Consider the following 8,654-nt stretch of genomic DNA (forward strand, 5'->3'; position numbering starts at 1 on the left):
CCAAAATTCAACATTGGGCTTGCAGACTTAATTTTCCAAAAGGGCTCATATTTATTGCCTCAGCAGTACAAGAGAATGAGAGGCTTTTAGTAGCCTTTGGCTACCTCAAGTATTCAGCACACCCAACTTTCCTCTCATATGATATATCATTGTGGCTTGTGCAAAAGATTGTCAGACGTATTTTGGAATAATCAGGGGATCTTCCAATGAGCCCTATTTTTCTCCTTAAAAGTTCATGGACTGTAATAAAACTGTAGCTAATCATATTAAAAACTAGTTGCCCATTTGCCTCCAAGGCACCTTCTTGCATTAGTGGAAACCTTTAGTACACAAAAAGAGAATGTATGATGTTTGATGCCTTTTTCTTGGCTCAGAAGTCCTGCCACCTTCTTTCCAGGGGATCTGTTATCTTACTCTCTTTCCAAACATGCATGCCATGAATCAGCAAAGCCATTTTCCTGTTCTGCAGACATTGATGAAGTCACTGAAGGAGGACACTTCTTTGTCACGCTCTGCAGAGGAAGTCCTTCATGTCCTGTAGAAGGTTACTGGTTACTAGGACATATGAAATGTCTGATAAAGTTTATCCGGAATCTCTTTTCCGCACTTAAAGGAGAATTCAGTTAGGTCTTAGCTTCATGCAGAACCTTATGAAGAGAATTTGGAATTTAGGAGCATACAGGAAGCCAAGGGCCAAAGTAAATTGTTCCACTTCCTGCAAAATCGCATTCTTATCTGAAACATCTTTTAGCCAGAGAATTACTTTCATGTTGCAAGCTCCAGTATTTGATGAGCTATTTGCAACTTCATTTTGTTGTGAGTTTTCAGAATCTAATGGTGGACTGGAAATAGGGGGAAAGTAGTAGAATTATCTTGCGTTAGTTCATGTATCTGTCAGAATTACATTTATGCTATTGGTGAATTGGTGAGTCCCAGTATCTCAACTATAAATTAATGAATATTTGAAATCTCTGCAGTATAATGGTGGTGGTGTTGGGGGGGCTTTGACTTCTGTTTGTAAAACAGACTCATTCAAACTGAACCTGTGCACTGACTTTTAACTCCTAAGTGCAAGTGTATACTGACTGCAGCTGTGGTGACACAAACTCTTTGAACACACTTTAATCGAAAGGTAGAAGTTATCTAAATTAGCTAATGTTCAGATGCTGATTACTGCTGAAGTAGAAATGTAGTACTGTTCAGTAACATGACACATCACAATTTAAACTGATAAGCAAATACCATATTAAAGCTTCTGTTAGTAAATTTAAAGTATGAATGGCTTTCTCCTTAAAAGTTTTGTTTTGTAAACTATTGTCAATGTAAGAGTTGTGGCATTGTGGCTTATAGTATAAGGTTCATAATGAGTATGTTTTAAGTGTACTAACTATGATTAAAAAAAGTTATGACCTAAGGAAATTTTTGCATCCCCACACCCCTGTCACTAAATATTCTAACTCAATGTTGCATTACTTCAGATTAAAAAAAGAGATAACTTGGTATGTTAAAAATTCAGCTATATTCTTTACTCACTAGTGTGAGCTTGTAAGGACGAATGTGTGTGGATGGGGGTCACATGTTTGCCTTTTCTACATCATATGCTGTATTTTTCTGTTGAGTTCAGTTTTTCATAGTTATATTCATTCAGTAGTGCAATCTCAGTTTAGTGTGCAGCTTAACAGAAGTCACTAAAAGGATATCAGTATTTCTTATAGATACCTAGTAGAATATTAGTCAAACTCAAATGTATGGTTTATTAATTTTAACTCGATCATATTTTATGTCTGAACTTGTGGCAGAAGAGAAGTGGCTTGTTTCAGAACCAGTTTATTTTTTGTTCCATGTTCATGAGGTTTTTTCTGAGTTTAAAGGTTGACATAATTTCTCATATTTTTATGTGCTTCTAGTGTTTGTGAAAAGTTAAATTCAGTTTTATGCCTAGTTCTCAAGAGTTCACTGTTGATAAAGAGGCTGGAAATGCCAGGCTTAGAAGTTATGCTTAGCATACATAAACTGCTGGTAGTTTACCTTTTGTATCAGAAAAGGTTAGATCTGAAGTTTACTATATTTGATCTTCAACCTGTGGGAAATACGGATCCATATCGGATCCGAGCCGGAAATTTCACAAGCATCTGCTCTAAGCTCCTCCCCCTACCCATAATACACCACCACCTTCCTTCCCTCAAATCTCGTTTGCCGCGGCTATCACTTGCATTGTGGTCTCTGAGCTCCATTGTTGACTAGTGATTTCAAAGTTCTAGCTTAAATGTAATAGTTTTCTGTATGTGTGGTTTTAGTAGTGTAGGTTTTTCTCCCCCTCACTGGTGCGTCGTGTTAGAAAAGTTTCTTGTTAGTTAATTTGAGTCCCTCCCCCCAACTGTGTGTGTGTGTGTGTGTGTGTGTGTGTGTGTGTGTGTGTGTATGTATCTTGAGCGTGTGGTGGGTTAGTGTGAGGCCTTGTGTCCCTGTTTTTTTGGGATGACTTATCAGCCAGAACAAGTGTTTAGAAAGTGTACAGTGTGGCCATAAACTGTTGCCTGCCGACGGTCACACTCTGTGTGTCCTTTGCTTAGGTGTAGCCCATCTTTCTTCAGGCTGTAGTATTTGCACGGGCTTTAATCCGTGACCCCTAAAAGATCGTAGAGCAAAACTAGTAATGAAGGGTATCCTTTCTGCTATGGAGGCGGCTGCCTCCCCTACCTCTTCAGTCATGGCTGTGACCGCTTCTTCAGCTCCCTACCTCTCACTCCCAGGCTGGGATTCACCCTCCTGCCTCTAGGCCTGTGGAAGGAGAGCAGCATAAGGGCAGAGAGAAAGAGAGAGCGCATAAGGCAGAGATAGGAGGAAGAGGTCCCCAGACCGTTCAGCTCCGGCCGGGCCTCCTCTAAAAATTCAGGCCATTCATCAACCTGACTCCCCTTGGCTCCAGTCACCCAGGTTTTCGCCAGCGTCAGAGGAGTCTAGGTCATCTTCTAGGGATTCAGCTCACCGACCTGCGAGGTCAGAGTCCATATCGTCGCGGTCCACCTGCAGTTTATCCGAAGCTGACATGGATAAAATGATGCAGATGTTTATTCGCACACAAATACAGATCAGAGTCTTGCCAGCCCCCTCTCCCTCTGGAGGGGGCAGCTCACTTCCCTTCTTTACACCTGTTTCTCCTTCTCTGATCCGACCTTTGGTTTTGGACTATCTGGATCCGAGAGGCTTCAGAGTCAGGGGGCCAGCGCCGATGGTACCTGTTACCATGACACCGGCAGTTACCTGGAGCACGTTGGACACAACTAACTTTGATCTGATTGGCTCTCAGAGCCGTAGCCTGGGTGTCGGATCCAAGGGGGTGGAATTTTTCCCATCTGCACTGACCTTGTCGGGTCATGGCCATCTTCTCAGCGCTCCGTCCCTTCATCCGACCTGGAGAGAGCAGATCCCTTACTGGTGTCCCAGGAAGCTCGCTCACCCTCTGCGTTCGACATGGTGGAAAGGGTTCTCTCCAGTGAATCGAGACCCCTGACGGTCTATTCAGATTCTGCCCTGGCAGCCCATGCTCACGGAGCCCCAGACAGTTCCCCTTGAGGAACATCAGGTAGTTTGCGAGCACGCTCTGGAGAGCCCCACCGGAGAGGTTCCTCGCAAGCATAAGTGCAAGAGGAGGCACTTGGACTATCCTCCGTAGTCCCTCACTGAGGACACTGATTTGGAGGAAGAGTAGACTTGGTCACCTCCTGGGCTTGGAAGGAACCAGACACCATGGAGCTAATTCCAAAGCGCCCAGATAAAATTTTAAGTCCTCCTGCGGACACACCTATCTGGAATAAAGGGTCCTCGGTAAATACTATGGTGGTACCAGCCGTCACCAAGGAGGAACTAGCCCAGGAGAGTTCCTCGGTCCATCCTCCTGACCGAGAGTCTAGGACGATGGATCGCCTAGGGAAGCAGATGTTGCGTCAGCAATCTTTTGTATAAGGGAGCTGAACTACCTGTCCCATGTTACATGAGTACAGCGCGACCTGGTTAAGGAACTAGCTGAGTTGCCCTTACAGTCCATGTCTCAGGAGGGCAGGCGTATGTTCTCTGCAAGGATGGCCACCGTGAAAGTAATCTGTAATACGTCCATGCACCTCCTCTTGCAAGATACCAAGGGAGTGGCTAGGTCCGGTGCTGGTGTTGCCATGAGGCATCACGCCTGGCTCAGATTGTGTTAGTTCACTGAACCCTTAAAGGTGTCTTTTGTGAATGCCCCTTATGACGGCTGTTCCCTATTTGGAAAGACTGTCAATGACACTTTGGTCCAGAGTGAGAAGGATGAGGAGACGCTGTCTGCCATCGAGATCCACTTCTCAAACTCTCAAAGATCCTTTTCTCAGAATTAGTGAGGGCTAAAGAAGATGTGGTTCCGGAAGTCTCAGTATTCCTGGGACACTCAGGGCTCTTCTTCCCCTAGAGGCAGAGGCGGACAAGACAGACGCCGGCCCAGAGGCAGAGGGAGTCCGAGGAATTTTGGGTCTCAAGAACCTTTCTCGGACAGGCCCGTGCAGCAGCCCTGAGGGGTTGCCTGACTGCTCTGGAGGCAGTCGGGGGTCACCTGTCATTGCACCTGATGGCATGGGAGTCCATGTCATCAGACCATTGGGTGCTTCAGATAATATCTAGAGGTTATTTAATCCCATTCGTGGTTCCTCCCACTCCCCCCAAACACCTCCCAGATGTACCACCCGTTCAAAGGAAGGCAGCAGCAGCACTAGAGGTTATCAAGCTGCTAAAGAAGCGAACCATCGAACCCGTACCCGAGATCACTCCAGATCGGGCATTTATTCCAGGTTCTTTTTGGTGCCAAAAAAGATGGGGGACTTGAGGCCCATTCTGGACCTGTCAGCCCTGAACCTGTCAGTTGTTACCTGCAAGAGATTGACTGGATGTGCTCAATAGACCTCTCCAGGTTGCTTACTATCACATAAAAATGCACAGAAGCTCCAGGAGGTTCCCCCGCTTCTGGCTAGGGGGCCAATCATTACCAGTTTTGAGCCCTACCCTTTGGTCTCACCACAGCCTCCAGGGTGTTCAACAAAGTAATGGCAGTGGTAGCGGCTCACCTGAGGCTTCAGGGAATCCAGGTCTACCTTTACCTAGACGATTGGCTCCTTGCTGCTCCCACCAAGCATCTGCTTTGCCAGACCAGAGACTATTTCCTCCGTCTTGCACACCATCTAGGAATTACAGTCAACACAGCCAAATCTCTTCTAAATCCTGTCCAGGTTGTATAATACATTGGAGCGCAGATAGATACTTTGCAGACAAAAGTCTTTCTGACTTCGAAGAGAATTCGAAGCTTACAGATGCATGTCGTCTTCTGCAGAGTCTGATTTACAGGCCGTAAGTTCCTTGGCAACAACGATCACGCTTCTACTGTGTGCTCGTTTACATATGCAAGTACTACAGTGGACTGTAGCGGTGCAATGGTCTATGCTGGATCTTCCATTGACACATTCGATACACACAAGCAAAGTCTGCCGGTCGTCCCTCCTCTGGTAGATGCATTTTTCGGAAATACTGGAAGGGACAACCTTTTGTCACAGCTCCTGCTCAAGCCACAGTGACCACAGATGCCTCCCAGCCGGGGGGGGTGGGGGCATTGCTCGGGAAGAATAGTTCAAGGCATGTGGTCCCCGATCAAGACCAGTTTGCATATAAATGCTCTAGAGATGAGGGCAGACCTTTTAGCATTGCAGGCCCTTCATGCCTTTCTCCCTCTAGGAACTGTTGTAATTCAGTCAGACAAACATGTCAGTGGTCTGGTACATCAACAAACATGGAGGGACCAGATCCTATTCTTTCTGTCGTGAGGCCATGAGAGTTGGGGAATGGGCGATCTCCACCAGTCGTTTTCTGGTAATAACGCACATTCCGGGACTGTCCAACTAACTGGCAGACAAACTAAGCCGGACTATTCTGATGCCTTACGAGTGGTCTCTGAATCCTTCAGTAGCGGAGCAGATCTTTCTAGTGTGGGGTTGGCCTTGCTGCGATCTCTTCACATCTCCTTCCAACGTGAAGTGCAGCTAGTTCTTCACTCTGAACCCCCCGCTGGGGGAATCCTCCAGAGATGCTCTAGTCTATGCTTGGCCTCCTGGTCTTATTTATGCTGACCCTCCTTTACCTCTTAATCCAAAGTTTCTCCAGAAGGCACGTCGACTAGGGAGCAAAATGATCCTCATTGCCCTGTTTTGGCCTAACCAGGTATGGTTTCCTTTCCTCTAGTCTCATCTTCTAGCTCCTCCTTGGATCTTGGATCCCCTTCCGGATCCTCATCTCTCACCCCTCGAGGGTCCCTCATCCGAACCTGGACAGTCTGAAGCTCATGGCTTTGCTGCTCCAGTTCCCTTAATTGCTGAGACTCCCGGTTTGTCGTCTTCGGTCAAGACTATTCTGGTGGCAGACCTTAAATCGTCCACCAGGAAGATTTACCATAGCAAATGGAAGCGCTTTTCCATTTGGGCTTCTCAAAGGGATCTAGACCTTTTCACGGCTCCAGTTCCGGCTATCCTTGATTTTTTGGCAAACATTTTTCAGCAGGGGGCTAGCTCGTCTACAGTGAAAGTTCAACTAGCTGCCATTTCTAATTTACACATTGGTGAGAACATGGCTTCTTTAGCTTCTTCCAGATTGTGCAAAGCTTTTATAAAAGGTACATTTCTCTTGCGTCGTCCTGTCAAAGATCCAACCTCTCCCCTCGTGGGATCTTGCTATGGTATTGCAAGCTCTGGTTGCCCCCCTTTTGAACGTGCAGCAACTGGAGATCTTAAATTTCTATCTTGGAAGACAGCCTACCTAGTGGCCATCACCTCGGCTAGGAGGGTCTCAGAACTTCAGGCATTGTGTGTCAAGGTTCCATATATGGTTTTCTATAAGAACAGGGTTTCTCTTCATATCAGTCCCTCCTTTCTTCCAAAAGTGGCATCTGAGATCAATATCAGACTATCAATCTACCTGTTTTCTTTCCAAATTTCAAAAATAAAACTGAATACAAGTTGCATTTGTTAGATGTTCATAGACAGTTGCGTTTGTATTTACACAGGACCAAGCCCTTTCACAAATCTGACCAGTTGTTTATGTCCTTCTCTAAACCTCTCTTGGGTAAACCCATTTCCAAGGTGACTATTGCTACATGAATTTCTCTCTGCATCTTTTAGATTTACAAGGACAAAGGCTTTTCTCCTCTGGGTCAGGTTAGAGCTCATTCCACAAGGTCCATGCCTACTTCCGTGGCTTTTTGGTCTAGAGTATCCTTAGCTGACATTTGTTCTGCGGCTACTTGGTCCTCATCTCATACGTTTATTTCTCACTATAAATTAGATTTGATTTCTAGAGGGAGAGCATCCTTTGGCTCCGTGGTGCTCCGGAATATCCTTCCATGAGGGCCTCCCAGGTGTATAAGTAGCTGGGGACTCTGTCCCACAGGTTGAAGATCAAATGAAGTGAACTACTTCAGATAAAGAAGTTATGTATGCACCATAACGTTCTATCTGAGTAGTTCTACTTCATTTGTCTTCGACCATCCATCCCTTCTTCCCCCTGGCCTTGCCATTTTGGCATGCAGCAGAGCAAGCTTTTTCACGGCTTTGGTCTTTGTTTCAAGTGGTGGCACAAATTGTGTGCAGTAAGGTGTATTGGGTAAGGTTGTTTGGTTTAGAGTGCAGCAAACTCGATCTGAGGGAAGGAAGGTGGTAGTGGTGTATTATGGGTAGGGAGGAGCTTGGAACTCGGAGCAGATGTTTGTGAAGTTGCCGGCTCGGATCCAATACGGATCCATATTCCCACAGGTTGAAGACAAATGAAGTGGAACTACTCAGATGGAATGTTATGGTGACTACATAACTTCTTTTTTTATACTGCTTCTGGAAAAATCGTGCATCTTCTGTGTTCTCCATGTACTGCTTTATCTCTATGCTTTAATTGTTTTCTGGTAGCCCATATCTTGTAGAACAGTTTATGGTGAAAAACAACTATATTCTGAGCATTTGCTGTTTTGTGGCAGAGCAAGCTAAAAGCAAAGAATGTGATCTCCCAGACACAAAAAGCTTTAGTAATGCAAATTATTTCTGATGGGTAGGAAATAGTATATGCGATCCCAGTATGGCTTTTGAAAGTTGATGTGTTTCTAGCTGCTATTTCTCTTCAGAATTCCAGACCATGATGGTCATTATTGGAGAATATGATTTGATCTTCCCTGAAAATGGAAATGTTCCTCCTTGTTTATAATCTCATAATCACACGTTTTCTAAAATAATGTTGAAAATCAAGCCTGGTCATTTATGATGTCCTTTTTGTACAACAACGAATGTTGTTTCTAAGGCATGCCATTTCTTAGCCTTTATTTGAATCAGAGATCATCATTCTGAGTAGTCTAGTCTTGTGATTAGAATATTGATTTAATTCCTGGTTGTGAGAGCAGTTTTAGCATTTCAGAATGTTCAAACAATTAATGAATGGTCAAACTTTGAACTAACCAGAGAGAGAAGATTGTTTTACAAATTTGGTAGCCCCAAGGAGTGTGATGATTGAGGTCCTTCTCAGTGGTTTATATATATTGGAAGATATATTGGGTCTGAGGAATTTAAAGGGTTGTTCAACCCTTACTCTTTTGACCTCTTTGT

The sequence above is a fragment of the Protopterus annectens genome, chromosome 7.part1 (genome assembly GCF_019279795.1).
Source record: "Protopterus annectens isolate FY-2018-M chromosome 7.part1, PAN1.0, whole genome shotgun sequence".
NCBI lineage: Eukaryota > Metazoa > Chordata > Ceratodontiformes > Protopteridae > Protopterus > Protopterus annectens.